This window comes from Neovison vison, chromosome 6 (assembly GCF_020171115.1).
Source record: "Neovison vison isolate M4711 chromosome 6, ASM_NN_V1, whole genome shotgun sequence".
Classification (NCBI taxonomy): Eukaryota; Metazoa; Chordata; class Mammalia; order Carnivora; family Mustelidae; genus Neogale; species Neogale vison.
This window is the reverse complement of record NC_058096.1, coordinates 109359203-109377070: the sequence shown is the minus strand read 5'-3', so window position 1 is coordinate 109377070 and position 17868 is coordinate 109359203. Positions and strand designations below refer to the sequence as shown.

Here is a 17868-nt window from a genome sequence, read left to right as displayed (position 1 = left end):
AAATATCCTAAACGAGTGGGTGGGAAAATCCAAATTTGGTGATTTCTTGATCTTACAGGGCCGCTGGAAATCCAGGGTCTTGGGGGAAGGTTGGGACTCTTTGCCTTGCGGCGGAAGAATATTGCAGCAAGTGGTGGCCAAACCGCGCTCCCCGCCCGCCCCGCTCCTACGGGGTTTCCGCGTCCCTGAAGCAGAGGCGGCCGGGGGAACCGAGTGGGTCCGGGAGGCGGAAGCCTGGGGCGGCTGCGTGCCGGGCGGTCGGCGTTTCCCCGCGAGCCTGTGGGGCCGAGCTTGCCGTCCTCCTCCGACTCTCCGGGCCGCGGCGGAGACCCGGCCGCGCTCTGCACTGGGGAGAAGAAATGGGGTTGTTCCGCCGGCTCCCACCGCTCTTTAATTCGACGGTAAAGGGCTGTTTGCCCTTTAGCTGAGCGTTTAACATCTCTTCTCATCTTAAAAGTGTGAAACTCCCTGCTAGGGAAAATGTCGGCCACCCAGCACGTCCCAGAAAATCCGGCGTACCGTAGTACATTGTGCCCAGCGAGGAAAAACCGTGCAGTGTCCTTTGCAAATTGTCTCTGGAGTAACCAACTCTGTTCTCCCTATGCTGCCTCTGGTCTTTCCTCGTTCTGTTTTTAAAATAAAACTAATAATTTTTGCGTGTACGGAATGCCCGATAAAATCATTGTGAACTTTTGCAAAGGGTTAACAGCTAAGGAGTGATTTTCCTTGTAACGCAGGAATTTAAATGGACGCTTCCGGCAGATAGCTCCATGCCCCTTTGGGACTAGATAGATTGTGATTCTGATCTATACTGCTCATTATTTTCCAAAAGGCTTTGAACTTTAATTGCTTAATACCTAATGCATGTTGGTTTAATGGAAATTGAGAGCAATATAACCCTTGCTGCTTAAATAAAACTAAACGATTCTTTAAAACCCAGAGGTTTTCAACTGTAGCCCTGACCCAGGCCTGGGTTAGGCCCAATGCATTTAGTCACTTAACTTGAAAACACTACCCACACTGCAATATATTACCAGGGAAGCATTTTCTCATTAATTCAGATGGCCACCTAAGGGCTCTAACTGGAAAAGTTGATATAATTTTCTGTATCTGTATATGATAGCTGATTCTAAATACATGCTTTTTCAAAAAATTATTATTGTGCCAGGAACTCTGACATAAACTGACACCAAGATGACAAAGTAGACATGGGTCTCAGTTTAGGGATACTGCTCCTTATCCATCTCCCTATAATAATGTTCAAATTCAGATATAACACCAGATATTTTCTGAGAATGAAGGTCAAAGGTCCTTATTGTCACATCTAAAAACTACTAAAACCCTCCTGGGTTCTGAGAAACCAAACAAAATACTAAATCAGAAAAATGACCAACCATTTAGTCTCACTGGAGTCTTTAGGGTGAAACCAATCAATCACAGGGTGAAATCAGTCAACAATTAACACCTATTGTTGACTGTTTTCTTTAGCTTTAGTACTACTGCTACATGCTGTGGAGGATTTCCAGACTCTCTTTAAAAGGAAATAAACAAGGGCTAAATTCTTGTTTAGGTCACAGTTGCTGAAGGGGTTTCAAGGTTTAAAAAAAGCTTCCTGGGGCGCCTGGGTGGCTCAGTTGGTTAGACTGCCTTCTGCTCAGGTCCTGATCCCGGAGTCTTGGGATCAAGTCTCGCATCAGGCTCCCAGCTCCATGAGGAGTCTTCTTCTCTCTCTGACCTCCGCTCTCATGCTCTCTCACTCTGTCTCTCTCAAATACATAAATAAAATCTTAAAAAAAAAAAAAAAAAGCTTCCTAATCAAAAATCTAGTCAAAATCCAAACCACTGCACCTGTAACCCTACAATGTATTTCCAACTGCTTTGTTTACCACATCTGTATCAGCTTACGAAACACCATTAGGTAATAGATGAGTTAAAGATCCAAAATGTACATATTAACAAAGTTTGCTATCAACAGAGAGCATATTTTTTTGCGGCTAGATAAACTTTCTACTTGCCTTAGATCTAAAATTAGAGCCTTCTCAAAGTCCACTGCAACTACTTCTTAGCTAACCTGGATCATGTGAGGCCATTTCTACTCTTAAATAGCCACAACTGACAACTCTAAACCCAGCTACCAATTGTAAGCCATCGTTCACTAATGAAGGAATTACTATGAATTTGTCAGTTCAAAAACAAAATTTTAGAAACAGTAGACTTTATGCTGATAGTAATGGCTTCTTCTGGAAAGTACCATGTATTCCTTAGAGGTTCTTACATTATTTCAAGTCCATCAGTTGATCTTAAGTGACAGGCATTTAAAGCAGCGTCTTGGTAAGCTATAGAGATGCAAACATTCGTTAAGGTATGTGTTTGGATCTTTACCTCATTTATTATTTATTAATGTCATTTATTGTTTAGTAAACACAATATAATACATGCTTGTCCCTACATCTGTCATTTAAGTGTTTAAGAATTGCGTTGAGCTGGATAGGATAGGATAGCTAGATAGCTGCTCACCTCTTATTATTCAGGTGCTGGAGGAAACAAGAGGCTAGCTTCTGCTGGAATGTAGGTGGTTCCCACTGATGCAATGTGAGGGGCAGCACTCACTGACACATCCTTCACAATAACTCTGAAAACCATTTGCATAGAGATAAGTAAAGATTCAGAGAGTTGAAGGAAATAGTGAAAATTGAGGAGGACCACAGAAAGGACTGTAGAAGCTGTATATAAGGACTGGATTTAAATCTGTTAACCCAATGTTCTTAAATTCTATTGTGTAGCCAAGATATGGAGGGTGTTTGTTTTTTTTTTTGTTTTTTTTTAGCTCTACCTTCATAAAGACTAAAGTAAAAATACAGTATTATACTTCAAATAGATGCATCCAAAACTGTAGCATGAATAAATATCAATGGGAAGGTCTACTTGGAATGCCTGTAGAAGTGAGTTCTGCCCAGATTCAGTTCTACCCAGATTCAGGGGATTGGATCTGAAGTGGGGGCCGCTTTTTGTTTTGAAAAACTCAAAACCTAAGGAAGAGTTGCAAGAGTAAAGAAATGAACACCAAATCTTTGTCACACTTATCAATTGTTAACCATTTACTACATTTGCTCTCTCTCAGTTTAATGACTTTTTTTTTTTTGAGCTTTCTGCAAATCACCGACATAGTAGTGATACTTGACTCCTAATACTTGACACTACATCAGAAAATAAAGACATTCTCCTTCCTGGAATCACAGGAATATCATTATATCCCCCCAAGTTTACTATTAAAATAATATCTTCAAAACTATCTATAGTCAACACTTCTCAAGTGTCCCAATAATGTACTTTATAGCCTTAAATAAAATAAATAAAATGTAGGCCCCAAGCAAGGGTTACACATTATATTTAGTGAGCCTGTCTCTGTAGCCTCTTTTAATCTAGAACAGAACACCCCCTTGGAGAAGGAATTTTCTCATTAGAAAGACTATTACATGCATATGTATAATGTGTATATGTGTATGTGCTGTGTGCTTGCATTTCCTGCGATCTCATTATCTGGTTTGCTTGTTTTTTTCCGTCTTCTAGGACATTCACATTTGTGAAGATTCCAGAGCAGTTTGGTTTCATTTCTTTGTTTTAGTACGTCCCACACTTTTAATTTGTCTGATTGTTCCCTCATTATTAGGTTCAATGTCAACATTTTTGGCAAGAATATTACATTTAGGGCATGAAGGATCCTCTTCAAGCCATCATATCAGGGGGCACATGGTGTTAGACTTTCCTTTACTCCTATGTGATTCTGATTCAGGTTAATCTACAGACGACATTCTGAAGAACACTTTCTTGTAAAACCTTGTGAAGTTGTGTGTTTTATTTGAAGTCATGAAACTTTGCCAGAATTCTCTATGACCAGCTCTAATCCTTTATTGCAAGTGCTAAAACTATCAACAATCAACAGATAACTATTATGGTATGTAGCATGGTGCTGGGTCCTTGAAGACATCAAGAAAATGAAAAAGGCACAGGTCCCACTTTTGATCCGATAGAGAAAGGAAAAGAAGCATATAAAAAAGAGAAGACTTCTCAATCAGGTGATCAAAGATCAGAAAATTTGACAATACTCAGGAAAAATACATATCCTTTTGCCGGTGGGAGTTTAAATTAGTATAACCTTTTTGAATATATTTTGACAATATGATGAATTAAAATGCACACGTTCTTTGACCCAGCAATTCCAGTTAGGAATTTTATCCTATGCATATATTAGCACAAGAACCCAGAACTCTCTCCTACACTGTCTTCTGCCTCTCTTCCCATTTTCCATCCCTACACCCTCAAAGAACAAGAACATCTATTCCTTGGCACCTGGGTGGCTCAGTCAGTTAAGCATCTGCCTTCCACTCAGGTCATGATCCCAGGGTCCTGGGATAGAGCCCCACGTGTCCACTCCCTGCTTAATGGGGAGCCTACTTCTACCTCTGCCTCTGCAGCTCCCCCTGCTTGTGATCTCTGGCTCACTCTCTCAGATAAATAAACTCTTAAAAAAAAAAAAAAAAGAGCTCTTTTCCTTTTTTCATTATTTTAATAGCCCCCCCCAAAACAACAAAAAATCACAACAAAAAAACACCCTTGAAACAACCTCAATGCTATCAGAGAGAGACCGGTTAATGAATTAATGAACTATATGCCATGCACATCATTTAACCATCAAAAGCAATGACTTTCACTTCTAGGAAGATGGCATAGACACACTTTGCCCTATTTCTCCTGCAAAGTACAACTAAAACCCCTGGATATTATGTGTAAAGCAGACAGAAGAAGACAGAAATGGAGAAGGGAAGGCAGGCTGGCTAGAAACCTTGAGATGGACACGTGAGTTCCTTGGGTTTTGCTCTTGCCTCATTGGTCCCAGAATGGAACTGAAGAAGTCAGCAACCCAGGAAAGCTAATAGACACAGGCCACAAAAAGCTCTGACAGCCTTGTCTGGGTCGTCTGAACATGGCCGTGCGTGGCGTCAGGCTGTGGCTGTGACTGAGACCAGGACCGTGCTGAAGGAAATGCGCCTGTGCTCTGAGCTGCCCACAGGACTGAGGTAGGCTGCATGGGCCCTGAGTCAGGTGGGCACTGAGCAGTCCCCTCGGCACCGCCTGGACCCTGGAATTGCCCATGCTCTGGGGTCCCTCTACAAAAGCAGCCACCAGGCCAGGCCCACTGGGGTCCTAGAGGGTGCTGGGGTCACTACATCTTCCCGGGCCAAGGAGATGAGTTTTGATGCACCAGTCAAGCTCTGCAGGTAAAAAGTTGACATCACAGTGGTCAGGGCACTCTGCTCCTCTGGTCTCTGTTTTTCTTCCTCATGGAAAAATTCTTTTCCCTCGAGCTGCAAAAAAAAAAAAAAAAAATGCTGGTGCTTCTCTTCACATTAGCCCAAACACTTCTCTGGCAACATTTGAATCTGTTCCTTGGTTTCCTCTGGTGACATTCTCTCCTCCGGCTCCTTTTCCTTCCTTTCCTCCTGCCCTTCCCTCATCTTCTGTCCTATCATCCTGTCCACCCCTTCCACCTTGTGCCACGTCCTCCCCAACTACAGGGTAAGGCAGCCCTTTGACCGTGGTGGTGGAGAGCTTGGGGGGCACTTCAGGATGTGGCCATGGTGCTAAATGCCAGAGTCGGGATGCGGCTGCAGCGAGGCAGCCATTCAGGGAAGATGGTCCCTGGCCCAGGTGGAAGTCTAGCCTCTGGACCCTCAGGGCGCTATGGACAGCCCTCAAGCAGCCAAGGATCAACCTCATGCAAGGAAAAATCTTTGCTCTCTGAAATACTCTGTTAAAGGGATGAAAAGACAAGCTACAGAATAAGCGAAAATATTTGCAAACCATCTATCTGATAAAGTACAGTTATCCTTTGAACAACACAGGTTTGAATTGTACAGGCCCACTTGCAGATTTTTTTTCAATAAATACAGTGCAGTACTGTACAATGCATTTTCACTTCCCTAGGACTTTCTTTTTTTTAAGAGTTTATTTGTTGATGGGTGGGAGAGAGCACGAGTAGGGGGAGGAAGAGAGGGAGAAGAAGAGGGAGGGGCAGACACCCTGCTGAGAGCAGAGCCTACCACGGGGCTTGATCCAAGGACCTTAAGATCTTGACCTGAGCAGAAGTCAGATGCTTAATGGAGGGAGCCACCTAGGCACCCCTGCTTATGACTTCCTTAATAACATTTTTTCTCTGGCTTACTTTATAAGAAAACAGCATATAATACATATAACATACAAAATTGACTATTTTGACTATTTTTTTTTATTTTGACCATTTTTTAAAGTTTATTATTTTTTTACAGTTTTAAAAGTTGACTATTTCTTAAAATTTATTATTATTTATTTTTTAGTAATCTCTACACCTAGTGTGGGCCTCACACTTATGACCCTGAGATCAAGAATCGCATGCTCTTCCCACTGAGCCAGCTAGACACCCTGTTAATGGACTATTTATGTTATCGGTAAAGCTTCTGGTCCACAGAGGTTATTAGTAGTTAAGGTTTGGGGGGAGTTATGTAGTCAAAAGTTATGTAGGAATTTTTTACTGCATGGGGGATCAGTGCCCCAACTCCTGCATTGTTTAAATGTCAACTGTACTAGTATCTAGATATATTAAAACTCAAAAACTCAATAGTAAAAAACCAAACAATCCTACTAAAACGTGAGAGAGAACTGATAGACATTTCACTGAAGAGGATGGATAGAGGGCAAATAAGCAAGTGCAAAGAGGTTATAGATCATTAGCCATTTCGGAAATGTGAATAGATACCACAGTAAGTGGAGCTTGGGTGGCTCAGTCGGTTAAGAATCCAACTGTTGGTTTCAGCTCAAGTCATGATCTCAGGGTTCATGAGATTGAACCACATATTGGGCTCCATGCTAGGTGCAGAGCCCTTTTCCCTGCCTCCCCCCAAAAAGGAAGAAGCAAAACCACCATGAGCTATCGCACACATCTAATAGAACTGGCAAAAATAAAAACAGTGACAACACCAAATTCTGGCAAGGATGTAGGGAAACTGTACCTCTTCTACATTGCTGGTGGGAATGTAAAATGGTACAGCTCCTCTGAAAAAGAGTTTGGCAGTTTCTTACAAAACTAAATGTGCAACTATCATATGATGTAGCAACTGTTACTCCTAGACATGTACCAGAGAGAAATGAAGACTAATGTTCACACAAAGTCTTGTGCGTGAATGATCATAGCAGCTTTATTTACAATAGTCAAAAGCTGGAAACAATTCACATGTCTTTCAATTGGGGAACAAGTTGAGGTGCACTTCATCTAGCCATGGAATACTATTCAGCTGTAGAAAGGATCTATTCATCCATACACACACAACCTGGAGGAATTTCTAGACTATTGGACTGAATGAAAAAAACCCGATGTCAAAAGGTTACCTACTGTGTGATTCTATTTAGATCACATTCTTGAACAGAGAAAATTACAGAAATGGAAAACAGGTTAGTAGTTGTGGGGGGGTGTGGTAAAGAAAGAGCAGGTGGGAGAGAAGTGGGTGTGGCTATGAAGGGCCACAGAAGAGATCCTTGTAGTGACAGAGGTATTCATATCCTGAATGCACCACTGTCAGCATCCTGGTTGTGATACCATTCTGTAGTTTTCCGAGATGGTCCTTACCGTGGGGAGAAACTGGGGGAAGAATGCATGTGTTATTTCTTACAACTGCATGTGAATCTACAGTGATCTCAAAATAAAATTATAAGTTTAATTAAAAAAACAAAAAGAATAATTGTCAAATGGATTCCTGTATTCTGGGGTGGACACTGATAGGATACAATGACAGTGGAAAAGAACAAAATGAGGTCACTAGATCTGTGTGTACCAGTTTGGAAAGATGTTCAAGATGTACCGTAAATGGAAAAGGCTCATTGAGGAACAGTATATTTAGCAAGATCCTATTTGTGTTAAAAATGGATAGATATATGCATAGTTCTATGCAGAGAACCATGCTATCTTAGTCTGTTTGGGCTGCCATAAGAAAGAACCATAGCCTGGGGGGCTCAGACAACAGAAATTTATTTCTCATAGTTCTGGAGACTAGAAGTCCAAGATTGAGGTGCTGGCAGGGTCCGTGCCTTATGAGAGCTCTCTCCTTGGGTGGCAGATGGCAGCTTTCTCACTGGGTCCTCACATGACCTTCCCTAGGTACATTTGGGCAGAGAAAGTGAGAGGAAGCAATCTCTCTGGCATCTTAACTATAATTATTTCAATCAGACTTTTCCAGAAGGAAACCAATGCCCTCTAAAGGAAGTACATAAATGAGAGAAAAGAAAATTTTAATTTTTTACTTGACATGCAGTTGTTCAGTTTATTTTTTTGTGCCATGGGCATATATTACGGCTATAATTTTTAAAACCATAATTACAATATGATATGGACTGACCTGGGTTCCCCCAAGTTCATATGTTGAAGCTCTAACCCCCAGTGTACTAGATGAGGAGTTAGGGCCTTTAAAGAGGTAATTACGGGTGGCGGGTATTAGGGAGGGCACGTATTGCATGGAGCACTGGGTGCGGTACAAAAACAATGAATACTGTTACACTGAAAAGAAATTTTTAAAAAATGAAAAAAAAAAGAGGTAATTACGGTTAAATGAGGTCATAAGGGGGGGCTCTCTTCAGAAAGAACTGTTGTCTTTGCTTGCACAGACTGAAGGCCATGTGCACACTTACACCACTTTCTCTATTCCTTTTATCTCTTAAAATTTACTTAACCTCTTCGGGTGGGCTCAAAAGCCTTCTTTTCCTAATTGCCCTCAAAATGAAGTGATTTCCTTCTTTGGACTCCATAGACATTGGGTGGTGCCTCCCTTAAAACAATCATCCTGTTCCTGCCTGTAATATGCCACACACTAGTGTGTGTCTCTTCTCCTCTGACCAGTCAGTAAGCGTCCTGAGAGAGTGAATGTGTCTTACTCATCTTTGTGTCTCTCACAACAGGAAGCCCAATGCTTTGATGTTTGCATTTGTTTCTATTGCTCTTGTAACTCAACACAAGGAACTTCATGGCTTAAACCAACCAAAAATGTGTTCTCTTTTACTTCTAGAGCTCAGGAAACTGGAATGGGTCTTACAAGGCTAAATTCAAGGGGTCAGCAGAGCTGTGCTCCTCAGGGAGGCCCCGGGGAGAATCTGTTCCTTGTGTTTTCCAGCCTCAAGAGGCTTCCACCTTCCTTGGCTCCTGGCCACATCAGTCTGGTGTGGGGATTAGGGTATGGACATCTCTGGGGGGCTTGGGGCATTATTTTGCCAACTACAACAGCCAATCAATTTGTGGAATAGTGTATAAAATAAGTCCTGAGGGGAGATACTAAACAAATTATTAGAATGGAATAGAGGTAACCCATAAAAGCTTCTAAGAAGTTGTGAATTTTGATTCAAAAATGGAAAAATGATTTTTTTTGCTTCCTTGATTCATAGGTCAAACCAAGTGATTAGAAGAAATTTTTTAAAAAGATTTTATTTATTTATTTGACAGAAATCACAAGTAGGCAGAGAGGCAGGCAGAGAGAGGAAGGGAAGCAGGCTCCCTGCTGAGCAGAGAGCCCCATGTGGGACTGGATCCCAGGACCTTGAGATCATGACCTGAGCCAAAGGCAGAGGCTTAACCCACTGAGCCACCCAGGCGTCCCTAGAAGAATTTTTCATTGCTGGCAGTAATTCCTTATACATATAGTAAGCACTCAACAATTTTTTGATGAATGAGTGAATAATTAGAGGAATGAATAGTAGAACTCAAAGATGGAGGACTATTATCTATTTCCTGCAGTGATTTATGTTGAAACTGTGTCTGATTTCTTTCAGAGAGTAAATTACTTCTTATATGGAGTACTAGCTACATTCAAAAAGGACAGGTCCTGATGTTCCTTCTAGTTTCTACACCAAATTTTTACCCCCTAGGCCTTCATTTACTTGTTGAAATGGTGATGATTTACATACAAGTAAATTTACATACAAGTAAATTTATGTAAATAAATTTAAATACAGGTTTTTCAACAAAGAGCTCTTTTAAACTGTCTAGACTGTAAAATAAATTGCAATTTTACTTGCAATTTAGTAATCTTACTCTTTTATGCTACAACTAACACTTTAAAAACCATGGAGAACATTTAAAAAGTAAAATTTCTCCTCACCCTACTACATTAGGGAACAAAGCTTACTGCAGCTGAGCATTTCCGCCCCACTCCCTGCTCTGTTAGCTGCCCTGGTCTGGTCACTTCTACCAGTCTTATTTAAGTGGAGGCTGGGTCTGGATCAGGGCCTAGGGGAAGGGGGGCGCTAGTGTTCCTCAGACACAGTTCTTACATCTGCCTCAGGGATTACTCAGGCCTTGTGATTTTTGCCATACTTGAGTACCATCTGAGTAACATTATTTACCTGATAGTTTTATAAGTTGATTTGCATTTACTTTATCGGAGTGAAACCATAGGTTTAATTTGTTGCATTTTCCTAATACTAGTTAAAATAATTATGTAACTATTGAAATAAATGCATGTCAATACACTCCATCTAAAGATTTCTGACTAGGGATATACTAGTTCTGAGAGACCGGAGGCTTACCAAAATCTGTAGTCCTTAGCCAGATTATGGCAGAAGCCAATTTGATCTTGGGTTTCCAGTGCTGAATTCTGAATGAGAAGCTTGCTGAAGTCTGTGACTAGCCAGATAAATATTGTCAGTTGTTTTTGGTGAAAATTATTTTTTATTGTATCAATAGAACTTTGGCAAACAAAACAAAACAAAAACTTTCTAGAACTGCCATTCTGCTATCTTCCTGACTCTTATTGAAAGACTGAGGCAAAACATAACTAGCTGGTGCTTTCTGAGACTGTCTCTGTTTGAGAAGGCCTTTTTTTTTTTTTTTAAGTAATCTCTGTATCCAATGTGGGGTCAAACCCACAACCCCAAGACCAAGAGTTGCACACTCCACCAACTGAGCCAGCCAGGTGCCCCTTGGGAAGATCTTCTAGTCTTCCCTGAAGAAAGAAGACAGTCAAGGGGTAGTGCCCCCTTGCTGGAGGCTTTTATTTTTATTCTCCTTTAACATTTTTTTTTAGAAAAGTAACTTTATAAGTTTACACTTATACTTTATCTCAATTTTTAAAATTACATAAGGTATAATGTCATTTAATAAGCTCTGAGGAAGGGCAGCTGGCTGGATCAGTTGGATAAGCATAGGACTCTTTTTTAAAAAATTTTATTTATTTATCTGAGAGAGAGGGACAGAGATAACAAGAGAAAGCATGAGAGGGGGAAGGAAAGGGAGAAGCAAGCCCCCCCCCCCCACTGAGCAGGGCATCAGATGCAGGACTTGATCCCAGGTCCCTGGGATCATGACCAGAGCCAAAGGCAGTTGCTTAACAGACTAAGACCCCTAGGCATCCCACGTACGTGACTTTTGATCTTGGAATTGTGAGTTCCAGCCCAACATGGGGTGTAGAGATTACTCAAATAAATTTTAAAAAACCCTTTTAAAATAATAATAATAATAATAGTAAGAAGAAGAAGAAGAAATAGCAGCAGCAGCAGCAGCAGCTCTGGTGCAAGGAAACTTTTATGATCTGTTATGACCTTGACCTATTATGTCAAGTACATGAAATTTTCCAAGTACTAGGCTGGTCATTGTCTTCCACAATAACTTAAGAAATCAGGGATCAAGAATATGTACAAACCAAGGGCACATGCGTGGTTCAGTCAGTTAAGTGTCCAACTCTTGATTTTGGCTCAGGTCATGGTCTCAGGGTTGTGAGACTGAGACCCACGTTGGATTCCATACTGGACACGGAGCTTGCTTAAAATTCTTTCTCTCCCTCTGCCTCTGCACCGCCCCTCCTTAAAATGTTTTTTATATATACATATATAAAATTTTATATTATATATAATTATGCATATAATTACATATATATGTATCTGGATTGTACATATGTGTACATATGTACAATCCAGCAATCCAGTAATTTCAGGAATAAGGCGACCAGATGGGTGGAGAAAAGGACTCATTTAATTGTAATGTATAAGGCTCTATCTCTTAAGGTCAATAAGAAATACCAGAAATTTTCTTGGATGCCCAGTGCTGCCCACATGTGTTTCCTTCACTGATTCATCGTTTGATCTCTTATCCATTGCAAAGCAAATATAACTTTGCAGTGTTTCTTTAATCTACAGAATATGTTTGCAGTAGGAAATGGGATTTATTTACTTACCTTGCTGTTGAACTTTGATAGTCTTGATTTAACATAATTGATCTTTCTACATAACCTGAAGTCTCTTCTGTTACTTGATTAGGAAACCTGAGACTCTGTGTCTAGGTGTCTTCTTGGTGGCTGTGTAAGTAAAAGAAAATAGGAATTCTAATAAATGTACATCTAAACACACCCCAAACACACCCAGACCCTGGACCAGAGGAGGCTGTGGTAACTTCAGCTGGCAAAACTGCCTTCAGAAGGAAAGGAGAGGGGCACTTGGGTGGCTCAGTGGGTTAAACCTCTGCCTTCTGCTCAGGTCGTGATCCCAGAGTCCTGGGATCGAGCCCTGCATCGGGCTCTCTGCTCGGATGGGAGCCTGCTTCCTCCTCTCTCTCTGCCTGCCTCTCTGCCTACCTGCGATCTCTGTCTATCAAATAAATAAAATAATTTTAAAAAAAAAGAAGCAAAGGAGATGTTCTGGATGGACCCCTGACAAACCAAAGGAAGTAAAAGGCAGCCTGCTGATCCTTTGGGGCCTTCCTCAGGAGTCTTCCTGTCTTCCCTGCCTGGCTCTAATTTGGGGTTAGTTGCTGAATCTGTCAGACTCACCGAAGTAGAAAATGAATGGAACATTTATCAGATGAAGTAAATGAGGTTCACAGGTTAAAAAGTAGAGGCAGGGAGTGCATTTATTTTCTTTCCTTTTTTTTTTTTTTTTTTTTTAAAGATTTTTATTTATTTATTTGACAGAGAGAGAGACATAGCAAGAGAGGGAAAACAAGTAGGGGGAGGGTGGGAGAGGGAAAAGCAGGCTTCCTGCTGAGCAGGGAGCCCCATGCGGGGCTCAATCCCAGGACCCTGGGATCCTGACCTGAAGCAAAGGCAGAAGCATAACCAAATGAGCCACCCAGGCGCCCTGGGAGTACATTTCTATATGAGTTTAGATGAATCAGATCAAAGGTCATCTGATAAGACAGAGGTATGTTTGTGGGACGGTAAGAATCACTGAGGGATAGACTCTCAGTGGGGTACTGATTGAAGCAAATGACTATATTTTTTTGGGGGGGAGCCTATTTTCCAACTTTGGGGGCCTTCTTTCTTTGCAGGAACCCTGATTCCTAGAGGTAAAATCCATGGAGGAGATTGGATGGTACAGAGATTAAATGATTCATTTTGAAATGCTTACACAGGAATGTTTTGCTCAGGAGGCACCTGGGTGGCTCAGTGGATTAAGTCTCTGCCTTCATGATCCCAGGGTCTTGGGATCGAGCCCCAAACTAAGCAGGGAACCTGCTTCCTCCTCTCTCTCTGTCTGCCTCTCTGCCTATTTGTGATCTGTCTGTCAAATAAATAAATAAAATCTTTGAAAAATCTAAAAAAAAAAAAAAAAAAAAAGAATGTTTTGCTTGCATGGAAGGAGATGAGAGTTCCCTCGGCAATCCCCCCTAGGTTACCAAGTATGAACTGAGGTCTCAAAGCTTCCCAGGGAACTCTGAATAATTCAGTTTGTGAATCCAGATAGATGCTTTAGACCCCTAGAGGCATTAACAGCCCCACCTTTGCTCCATCCTTACCTCTGCCTTCAAGAAGAGATTTTGTCTCTGTATATTACAGTCTTGACTTTTGTTTCAAGTTGGAAGATGCTAAGAGCTAACTAAAATAAGGGTAAAAAGTCTGGTTAAAAAGACTTAAACCCTCAAGAAAATTGGACAAGAGACAACAGCCCACAAAGCTTCTTAAATTGGAAAGCAAAAGGGGAAATGATGACAAAATTAACAGATGGGAGAAAGCTTAGTCCTAAACGGGGAGTGGAGGAAGCCGAGAGCAACCCAGTTATGGTGCAGAACAGCCGAAAGCCTCAGGAACTAGAAGCATCAGGTTCCTTTGGACATAGATGTGAGACTAAACCATCAAAACGGGTTGAAAATCCTTTGCAAAAGCTGTTGGAAACCACCAGCACAGAGAGGAACAAGCACATTTCTGTGCTGGGGCACCTCCAGATCGCCGAGCTGCAGCAGGGCCCAGCATGGACCAGCGCTCTGCACATGCCCCCCACCCCCACCCTATTAGAACCCTGGGGTGCAGAGAAAACTCAGGAGTAGAAATGGACAAAGTGACCCATCAGGCTGAAATTAATAGAAACCTCCAGGAAGTAAAGAAGAAAAAAGAAACCCAGGGATCAGAAAAGCCCATGGGCCTTTTAATGAAACCTTAGATGGACTAGGAAATCCAGAGTTTCCTACAAGAACGGGAACCCCTTGCATGTGAAGGAGTGAGGATGGAGAATCATGTATGGTCAACAGCCAATGGCTAGGGTCTCAAGCACAGGGGCCTGAAGGAAAATGGCAACAATGTCTCCAGATGCTCATCAATTTGCAGGATTTACTCTCTACTATTCATGAGGCCAACCAGAGGAGAAAACCTGGTCCTGTCCTTATACAGAGGCCCTTCCCAGGATCCTGGGGTACAGATAAGAGGACAGTGGCTTCTCAGGTCCTTACTATGCACATGGGGCTGACCTCCCACCTCCTGAGCCCAGCCCTAGGCTTGCACCATTTTTCTTTCCAATGTGATCTACCTGGAGGGTCTTTGGGTACCTGAATTCAAGCCCTGAGACACGCAACCTCCAAAGTCAAGTACATTCCGGTTTCCTGCCTGTCTCCTAGCCGGCCCCAGCTCCCAACAGGTGTCAGCCTCCTCTGACTCAGATTCAGATCCTGAACTCAAAGAAAATTGGAACCAGGATCCCATTGCTGTCTGAAAGATAATGGCATAGAACAATTCTCTATACTCATGACTCTTTCCTTTCCCAGTCCAATGCAATGAGAATAAATGTGACATTAAATGAAGACAAAAAAAAAAAATGAAGACAAAAGAAAGAAGAAAAAGACTTCGGGAATTCCTTCCCTACTCCCATAGAGTTAGGCAACTTTCCCTCCATGCTGGCTAGGCTAGAGGTTTATTCTCCAAATATACTAGGTTTCTGGATTGAGGGTCCTCATGAAGGTACACTAGAAATTTGGTGTTTAATGCAGAGAACTGTGGTTTTACTCTTGCATACTGTTAGACATGGGAAAGGACCAAGTTCATACTGAAAAGTCTACTGCTACTCCTCAGAGAGGGTTTTGCTATGCCGCAGGGCTTTTTTGCTCTGTTCTCTTTGCTGCCACATCACCAGACCTGGCCCAGGCCTACCACAGGTATATGGGGGACAACCTATTCTGTTACCATTAGAACCTAATCCAGATTTCAGTTTGGGTAATAATAAGTTTGATATTCAAGTAAGAATGTTGACTAGGCAATAATATAGCATCCATGAGTCTGGGGACCCAGGGGTGGGCATGGAAGAAATCAAGTCATAAGATCTCAAGTTGGGAGTCATTAGCATGTATATGACATTTAAAATCCCTAGACTGAATAGAATCAGTGAGAGGCTGGTGTCAAATTATAAGACACTGGGTAACAGACTGAGTCCAAAGGCCCTCAACATTGAAGGGTCAGCCAAGGAGCTGAAGTCCACAAAGAAGTCTGAGAAAAGGCAGTGAAGTAAGTGACAAACAAAAGGAATATAGGGTTTCAAGGAAGCCATGTGCAATGGTTCGAATGTTAATGGAAGATCAAGTCCATGATTAAGAATCAACGACTGGTTAGCAAGGTGAGTGTTATGGTAAGGTTGACCAGAACAGTTTTGGTGGTGGGGATAGAAGCTTGATTTATGTGGATTAAAGAGTGATGGGGAGTTAAGATTCCACACACAGTGAGCTGATAGGATCTCAAAATCTCCCTACAATAACTCCCAGAAATGTTAGATAAGTTATAACAAAGACTTTTTTAAATTCATAGCTGAACTTGCAAGGAAGAAGGGATATAGCAGAGACCCACCATGAAGAAGGAGGTGAAAATGGGACCAGTAAGCATACAAGCTGACTCCACAGCGTACCTAATTGGTTTAGGAACTGGGGGGCTTCATTTTTAAAACATTACCTCTTTATTTTGGATAATTTGGGGTTTGCAAAGAAGTTGCAAAGATAGTACCCAGAGTTCCTATATGTGCCCCTTTCTTCTCATTGTTAACATCTTAGAGTCTGGCTCCTCAGAGAGGTTTGGAGTTTGGTTTTCTTTTACCAATCAAGTCCCCCAAACTCCAGAGTGAGAACCTGACCTAAGAATGTGTCCCAGTGCAGTGACATCTCAAGACTCCTGGCAGAGTCAACGAGAATGGATCTGCCAGAACTCTTTTTTGCCTGGGGCACGATGGGTTCTCTAAGCAAAAAGCAAGCACAGCTACAGATGAGTTCATAGTCAAAACATGAACACACATGGAAACAAGGCACCCTGCATGAGAGTCAGTCCTTAGAATAAGCCGTGGGATTCCGTGGCCATGAACGCCAGATGACGGAAAGGCTGTCTGAATGAGAACCTTAAATAAGAACGTTTAAAATGACTAAGATCTACAAGATCTGAACCCTAAGAAAAGAATGAGAATCATTGGAGGGAAAGCAATTCAGAGGGGGCTGGGCGGCTGGAGATCAGAGCTTCTCCTTCTTCCTCCAGTCTTTGCTCTTTGTCTCCCCTTCTAACCCCCTCCTCTACTTCTTTCTTTTAACCATCATAAACACAGCAGGAGAGCCCCAAATCCTTTCCTAGCTTAATAAAGAAAATTCACAGGTATTTATGTCTTTCGGAAAAAAAAGAGACAATCATTTAGATATTGTTATCAGACAGATAACTTGCTAAGAATGATAGCCAGTGAGAAATTAAACTAGAGGCTAAAAGCAATTTATACTAGACATGGCAATAGTGTCTCTCTGAACTACTGTAGTTCCAACTCACTAAACATTTGTTCAGCCCCTAATTCTCCAAGAGTCGATGCCAAGGCATCCATACAGATCCCAGCTCTCAGGGGATATATAATTTGACAACTTCCGTTTGCTTAAGATTCCATCCTTCCTGCTTTCAGTGTTCTGAAACACCTCTGAGGGTGCTCTGATGTGAAGGGCTTGCAAGTGTCACTTCCACTGGGACACCTCCATCCTTTGTGTCCCATTGAGGTCTGTGTTTATGTCAGTGAGTTCACTGTCACAAATTCCTCTGGCTGCATACATACCTGGAGTCTAGAGTCCAGCAGCTTTATCAACATTCCCCGTCAGTAACTTCTAATGACATCCAATTTATCTTCTAATGATACCACTTTTCCTTTTGTTGCTGCACTTTCATCTTTGTTGGACAATTCTCTTTCCATCACCCATTTTTGTAAAATGTTCTGTGGGTTTATTGCTGGGAATGTCCACTGCAATGTGTCCAGATCGGATGGGGGCCACCAAATATGGGGTGACACCATCAGGTGGAAGCCAGCAGCGGGGTGGTGAAAGGATTCATCCAAGGCCATGGTGGAGGGTTGGGAACAAAGGAGAGACCGTGTGCAATAAGGCAGGCAAGGGTGGGATGGGGGTGATATAGTTAAGCGGGGAGGGTGAGGAGGTATGGGAATGTGTGGAATTCTTTTTTGGTCAGGTGAAGTAACCCATTGATTAGCTAGGATTTATGGATATTTCACAGTGGATCACCTAACAGGCCTGTTTGTATTCTGCCAGGGAGCTGGGGGTCACTGTGGACACTTCTATCTTTGTCAGGTTTCCTT

The 17868-nt window shown here is 42.0% G+C and overlaps 1 pseudogene; it reads right to left on the bottom strand.

Annotated features, from left to right (window-relative positions):
- Positions 1 to 4803: 4803 nt before the first annotated feature.
- On the bottom strand, positions 4804 to 17367 carry LOC122910114 (annotated as a pseudogene).
- Positions 17368 to 17868: the final 501 nt, after the last annotated feature.